Here is an 8,191-nt window from a genome sequence, read left to right on the forward strand (position 1 = left end):
GCACTTGCATAATGCCAGTGTATTCCCAAAAAAATTAGCAAATTTCAACTGAGTAAAAACTGGAACATGTCATACTCAAAACTGATTGGCTTAAAAATGACACTTGCAGCTGGAGTTCTTTGTTGCCATTCTGTATACGGTGGTTTTGTTTTCATTGCCTAGGTAACCCCAGTCAGTTGCTGAATGACTAATTCTTCTGGGCATATTCCCTCTTTGATTAGACCAACTGCTTAAAATTAGCCATCACTGGAACACAAGGCAGCTTTTCATGGTGGCCTAACATCTTCTCTTTAGCCCTTCACTTCTCTTCTAACCTGTACCTGTACCTATCTTTTTCGTAACTACATATAAGTTGTACTAAAGTTCCTTAGGATTTGCGTGCCTATTAAATATAAATCGAGCAGTGTCTTGAATACGAAGTGTGATTAGCGGCGGCAACAGATTTTTTTTTTTGCCAAAGGCGACGTCGTCGCCATTACGAGCGAATATGATGCACGATCATAATCTCTGGATGAGAAAGTATTACGGAGAAATTGCATTTTTATCTCCAAGTTAGCTTGTATAGCTCAGCTCGTCTCTATCTTAGAAAATTGCCAGACAGACTTTATAGTTCATTTTACCAGCTCGTCTAGTTAGCCATATAATAATAATGAACTACTCCAGAGGTCGAGCCTGCAGTCAAAATGTCTTTGGTTTAAAAAGGCATACAAATTAGACGAAGCAGAATTGACCACCTTACGCGTCATTAGTATTGTATGCCAACTCATTGACAACTGCAGTAATGGCTATTTTAAGTCACACAAGTTTAATAACTTTCTCAATCATTACTCTTGTATCCCGGCTTATTTTCTTTGTCGCTCGTACGTGTTATGATAGTGGCCAAAATAACAACCCCGTAATTAATTCACGAACCTTAAGATTGCAACTCTGATGAAGGTGGACAGAAGCCACCGAAAATTCAGAACAGAAAACCACAGATCGGATAACCTCAGAGAATAATTAATTCAAATTGCTGTGAGTTTTTTTGGAAATAAAAGGTTAAACAGCAGGTGCGTTTTTTTATAGGTAAGTTCAATTTGATGGAAATTTGACATTTCAACTCACGTCCTGCCGCACATATACGCATAACACCTTAATTCTACCATGCTGGATCACAAGTAGTTTCCTCGAACAATCATGAAGATTCAAATACAATCCCTCCCGGCTTGCTTGACTGACTCTGACTTATTTGCATTCCTACTGAAGACTAAGTTGAAGACAATACGTTCTCTATTGAAACAGTTTGATCACATCAGGCCAAAGTTGTCACATAATGATTTATTCAAGTTTGGCTGTTTGAAAGTTTAGGTGAATGAATGTATGAATGAATGAATGAAATTGAATGTTTTTAAAAGTCAAACATGACTCTCGCGTAATTAAATGCTTCCCCTTGCGAAAAGGTGATTGGAATCGTGGCGTCATATTTGTATAATGAGTCAAATTATTCTCGCGTTTTGATTGGTGTTTACTTAATATGATCTATTGGAGGACAGACGTATAGATGACGTCATTAACATTTTTTGATTGACAAGTAGATTCCATGTTGCCGTGCGTCTGTTCAGTAATAGATCACAGGAGACGTCAAAATGTTGTAGGAATATTAGTGACACACTCGCCTAACGGTTCATGTGCCACGTTTTTGTTCTTACCATATTTTGAAGTCATCTGTGATCTGCTACTGCCCAGACGCACGGCGACATGGAATCTATTTATTAAAGAGAGCAGTGATGTAAACTATTGGTTCCCCAAAACTGGATGTCTCAACCTCGTTAAAGAGTCTTATTTAACTGTTTTTATCCAGTCTACCAGTTCACATCTACGTCCATGACCAACGATGGACTCTAAACTGTTTTGCTCCCTCATACTGTGTCAAGGATTTGTAAATTGCTTCGTTTTCGCCGTCGAAGAAAACTCCACATCTTCTCGTTCCGCTTATCTCATGACGCAAGAAAACAAGCGACTTGAAGGCCATGTTGTCAAACGATTAGAGTCAGATAGTTTAATGTCGTGCAGCCATCTATGCTTGAGAAACGCCTGGTGTACTTCCACAAATTTTGAGGCTACCTCCAGCGAGAATGGCAGAGGAACTTGTGAATTGAACAAACACGGAGCCATCAACATTGACAGCGAGTTTTACGAACAACAAGGGGTCACTTTTTCAGTGCTTCAGAAGGTAAAATCAACATATGCAGACGCAGTAAGATATTGAGAACATTTTTCGGAATTTTTGGAAATTTTCAAACAAAAGGCACCAGCTACTTAACAGCATCTCAATGATGCTAATGCCTATTTGCAATTGAAAACAGCGCCTTAGTGCTTCTGGTTATTTGCAGATACAAACAAACCTTAAAACCACTCAGCTGTTTCATTGAATAGAGTAAAATGTGTTGTAGTGAATCTGTTTCAATTCATACTAGACCATACAATGCGCTAGCATGCAAAAAAGCTGCGTTTCGATCGATATTTGGTGTTAATGCGTAGACTCAAAACGTTTGCCACAGGAAAAATGCCTTTGAAACTTAACTTTAATTTCTCCATTTGTAAAAGTATTTTAAAACCAAGTTAAGGGAGAGACGGTAATTCCAAAAGCGCAGTTAAACGGCCTAGATGGGATTCACCGTGTTATGGTTAAAACCCTGAAATTTGAATTTGCTTGAATGTGTCAATTAAGTGTTACATTGTATAGACTGGTTCGAACAAGAAAATGTTTTTAAAAAATGACATGTTGACATTTTCATGACAGAAAAAACGGCACAACACATGAAACTGATGAGGCAGGTGCGAAGTGAGCGTGGAAGTAAAATTTTATTTTCTCTAAAACGAAATTTTTCTTTTTAGCTGTTACATGCCCAAACCTCAAACGCTGTTGTTTTATGAACACAAAATTAAGACATGCCTCAGTGGCCAATTCTCTCTAAAAGACGCGCCTGCAGGGAATCATAGTAGTTGTATTCATCAAAACAAACATCCAAGATGATAAATGCAGTTGCTATGGCAATGCCAAATGACGCAGAGAAACAGCTAACACGTCAAAATCTCGGTAAAGGATGACTGGAATGAACAGTTACTGAAAGTTTGAGCATCATAGAATATAAGCATCGTACATAACGATATTTATATGATATCTTCATATAACTTATATAAACACTTCTGTAGTGTTAGCCCGAACAGACACAGTTCGTGTTTAAGGGTTGGTCTGAATTACTGGGTCAGATCTGGAACAGAGTAGGAATTTCGAAAAATGACTTTTTGGTAGGAGCTCAAAGATGCATCACCCTCCAGCATCAAATTTCGGGGAGAAACCCCCTTCGGAACGGAGGCATAATTTAAAGCTTTCTATTCTCACAGATGTCTTTCCTCATTTATTCTTTTCAGGAATGTCTCATGACTGGCTGCTTAAATAGCGGATCCTGTGACAATGCCGAAAAGAAACAAAAATATTTATGTTTGTGTAAGAAAGCTTGGACTGGAGAAAAATGCGAAACAAAAATCGGTAAGAAATGGTCATACTTACTTTTCAATTGTCCTACTCAAACTTGCTTTACTAAATAATATCAACTTACTTGTTTTCTGAGCAAGATTCTAAAACAAATATGAGATACAGCCCATTGCAATGCCTTTTTTACAGGGACTCCACTGTCATAGCAGGCCTGTCGTGTAAAGTCACATGATGCGTGCGCATGATTGGTTAAGATTACAGTATACGCTATCCTCCGTTGGAAACAAGATGGCGTCTGTACATTTTACCACAATACCATGCGAACCTTACACAGCCCAAAAGGTTCGAGGAAAGCCAATTTTTTCTAATATTTGTCCCCGTGCTAAAGATTTTAGAACTTTGCTGTACGTGTTTATGAGCGTTGTTAAAGTTCATGCGCTGAGAATTATGGGTAAATGCGCTAGTCGCTATCGGAGGAGTTTGTGGCCTCACTAGTCTTCTGTTTATTTATTTAGATTATCAACTGAAGACACTTGTATACGTTTTTATAAAGCAACCTGTCTTCCTTCCTAATAACTTGATTATGTTTGCTGCCAAATTCCGTACACGAGATAACTAAACTTGGCTGTCAAACTGGAAAGCCACTTTTCCTTAGTTGATTCATTACCTGGTTGTAAGTCCAAAAAGCCAGATTAAGGAAAAAACCCTACTCAGGCTTCTTTTTTAGTTTTGAAACGCGGAACACGAAGGTTGACTAACAAGACAGGGCCATGCATGCTCGTCAAATATCCCTAACGTCTGTCTATTCAGAGACTGGCTTGATAGAACATAATATTTTCACTGGAATTTTGATTCTAAGGCTTTTAAAAGGGCCGCTATTGCAGTAAATATTGCAATCTAGAGCGCAAATTTCTCCGGCTACACCGTCACCGATATGTATCAAAAAATTTTTTTACCACAATTGCGACTAATCTCGCAATCTGATTGGCTAATTTGCCGTTGTCGATAAGAGTCCACACACGCTGCTCGCGTCAATGTGTCACGCTCTTGCATTGGTCACCCTCTGAAAAACAAAAGTTTCCTTTGACGTTGATATTGTGGTAAAAAACAAATTGAATGTGGTTTAGCGCTGTCTGTACTCTTATCGACAACGATATGCGTAATTACAGTGGTCAAAATTTGTTGTGAACTCACTCGGTTGCGCCTCGTAAGTCCACAACATTTTGACCACTGTGACGACGCATACTCGTTGTCGATAAGAGTGCAGACCGCGCTAAACTTCATTCGATTTATTAAATTGCAAATCTCAAAAGCTAAAACATTATTTTATGTCTCCGTCTCGAGCTAAAAATTAACCTCTTTTTGTTTTCAATCGAAGCAAAAGGTTGGTATTCTCATCATCCTGCCGATTCCTGTAAGGACATCCGAGACTCTGGTGATTCTAAAGGAGACGGGGAGTACTGGATCGACCCTGAGAACAATGCCCTTTGAAAGTATATTGCGACATGACAACTGACGGAGGTAAGATGCAGAGGAAACAAGAAAACAGAAAAAGCTTAACCTTCTTATAATGTTTGTGCGCGACATAAGGCAAACTTTGCGGCCCAGCAAGGAAATTCTGTTGAAATTTTATTAAACCATGAAATCTCACACTTGCACATCAATGGTTCAAAACTGCATTTTTTTCAATTCTGAGAGATATAAATGACCTAAAAATATATCCAGAGACACCAGGTGTGTTTGAATAATGTTTGTAATCCTAGTCAGTCCAACCTGCTTCTTTTAAGTTTATATAATTTAACAAACTGTTGCTCTGGAAACGTAGGTCGCACTTGTCTTTGTAATTATTGATTCTAAGGGTTGATGAAACTCGCCATAGTCAGCATGGGCATCCGCGCTTTTTGTTTTCGTTACCACAGACAAGTTTTCCGAAGTATTTCGTCAATTCGGAAACTAACTGAGTCATTGCTATTTGTCCGTTATGACTTCGCTATGATAAACCAAAATTTTCCTTGCTTTCAGGAGGTTGGCTTCTTGTTTCCAACATTGTGAAGACCTCACTATCCCTTCAGCTGTCAGTTGAGACGTCATACCGTGAAATCGGCAGTTACCATAACAACAAGACAGTTCTCACGAAAAGTGCCATGAAGGAGCTGTGGACTCACTTGTCTTTCACTCAAATGAGATTTCCCTGCAGTAAGCAACGGGGACGTACATTCCACGTGACCACGGTCACTAACAGCATTGGTGAAGCTGTAGTCCAGTATTTCAGCGGTCAGACTGACGTCATGCCACACTCGTGTAGTTCATTTGTTGCAATGGACGATGACACCTCCAAAGCAGCGAAAGTTTGCAAAAAGTGGGGACTAGAAAATGGCGTAAAAAATGTTGGTAAATGATCCGGGTCTGGACAAAATGAATCAAGATTATACCGCTATATTGTTTTTGTTTGGTATGGCTATCATTGGCTGATTTCACCAGAAGGCGGAAGAGTGGAATGCGATGAATTCCACGGTGGAGTATCCGCTGGTGATTTCTGGAAAATTTATGTTCGCTAGAGGCTTGATAAATTGACCGTAGACATGTTTTTGTTTGAGCACTCAACACAGTTTTATTTTAAGCTTTTAGAAAGTTTTGTTTGCATTTTCAGCTGCTCGTCTATTAGTATAGCTTGTGTGCACCTACCCCCTCTCTAAAGGAGAAGGGGCGGATGTACACAGGCTGTTAGTAGTACAAACAAGAAAACAAAAAGCGTTCCAATTATAAGCACGTTGGTAATTCAGCTTTGTTTTGTAGATGGTTGTTGTAAAATTTTGCCCGCTAGTTTTGACTTTTCTTTGTTTGTTATTAGTCATGACAAAGAAGTTAAGTTAAATGCGATCATTTTGCACACAGAGATTAAATTCAGGGGCGTAGGTGATGGTCAGACCCCTAGGCTAGCCCTTGCAAATCTTTTTGTCCGCCCTCTTGTTTTTTTAAAATGCAGGAAATACAATTTGCTGAAGCATTTTCAAGGTTGTATGTCAAATACAAAAGTTTCAATGAGTGCTTTTTTAGTAACACCACTGCCAGGTGACTGTCTAGCGCAATCAGCGGCTGAAATTTGCCACTTTCTTCTGTTATTAGAGATGTTTTCGAGTCGTAGTAAAATCAAGAGAAAATTGAAGAAGATATTTAAAAGGATCTTCGATTATCTGAAAACTTTCCCAGGAGGATTCACCCCCTGATCCCCATAAGTGTGTCTTTTAAAAGTGTTTTGGCTCGGTTTTCAACCCTACCTCCATTGCGAAAGCTCGCTACATCCCTGATAGTGATGAAATGTATTCCGTTCAAACCAAAACATTTTACGATATTTATCTAAACATCCACGGCTGTGCATATTTCTCAGTACAAAACCTGAAGGGAATCTCTCTAAGAATCCTATTTCATGCCCTCGACGGGGGCTCATTCCATGTTCATTCATTTTATACATGTACAGGGGCTAAAACTGAATGTTATTTGAAGCAGATACTTGGGCAATTTAGAAGAATAACGAAATGGCTCTCATGTTCTCATAAATATCTGTCATAGTTAGTTGTAAGAGAAGAATATCAATCAGCTCTTTCAGTTGCTTGCGCCGGACAGCGATCCTGTCGTGGCTTGGACTGCTGAAGCTCTCGTAATTAGTTTCCAATCCTTATCAGCTAGGTAATCAAAACGCAACGCGAACAATCTAGAGTACTCCGAAAGTGTTCATGCTATCAAGCGCGATTAGGTGTTTTGCAACTCTGTATTAAACCGGTTAATAATTTTTGGAGTGTGTACAAGTCAGTAAATAATTTATCTTTTGTAAATAATGTGCTCTACATAATGTATGTTAGTAATGTATCTCTAAAATAAAATAGAAAGGTGGCATTTTATACCATGCCATAGAAAGTGAAAGCGAATACTGCGAACTGAAACTCAACAATTACAACGTTCACCCGACGAGTGATCAGTTGAAAGCTTGTCTGATATTCTCTACTGTACTCGGAGTAGAATCAGTGGGAGCAGTTTAGTCTTTCCAACTTTGACGCTAGTCCGGGCAGTCTGCTGCATGCCGTAAATAACTGTAGCCCCTTTCAAATACAGCTCAGCATTTCGCATTTTCATGATCATCCGCAAGCTTGGAGCTCTTTGTTTCGTAATTTCCATTGGAAAAGTGCTTGTTTTCATGGGCCACAATGAGGCCGGATTCCTATAGACTAGAAACTTTTAGAACCCTATTTTCAGCAAACCAAACTAAAAACTGAAAAGCAAACTTTGAAGCGATCGTTTGGTTTGAAAATATTAGCTGAAGGTGTTGGGAAATTAATGGATTCTCTATCATAAAAAGCCAAGAAGTAGGGAGAAACACTCGATATTTGTCTTGTGTTTCCCCCTATTCATTTCTTTTGTACTCTACCACTTCCTGCGTGCTTTACAACAGAACAGAGCACAGTCGAGGTTTCTTTATTTGTTAAGTATACCACTCGAGAGTGGTACCTCTTAACTTAACTTTACTTGACTTAACTTAATTTGTTAGTAATTTTATTGGGAGTGTCCCCGAATAGTCGATCTCCGGGCGGACTAGGAGTTTTAGACACGTAAATAAGGTTTATTGATTGATTAATTGATTGCATAACTAGTAACTATGCAGTTTATATGAATCATGTTAGTATCGCAAAGTAATGTTAAGATAAATATGATATTATA

General features: G+C 38.8%; 1 pseudogene; it reads left to right on the forward strand.

The window, feature by feature from the left end:
- The window catches only part of LOC145490527 (uncharacterized), an 11,921-nt pseudogene extending 5,737 nt beyond the window's left edge, over positions 1-6,184 (forward strand).
- Positions 6,185-8,191: the final 2,007 nt, after the last annotated feature.

The sequence above is a fragment of the Orbicella franksi genome, chromosome 6 (assembly GCF_964199315.1).
Source record: "Orbicella franksi chromosome 6, jaOrbFran1.1, whole genome shotgun sequence".
Taxonomy (NCBI): domain Eukaryota; kingdom Metazoa; phylum Cnidaria; class Anthozoa; order Scleractinia; family Merulinidae; genus Orbicella; species Orbicella franksi.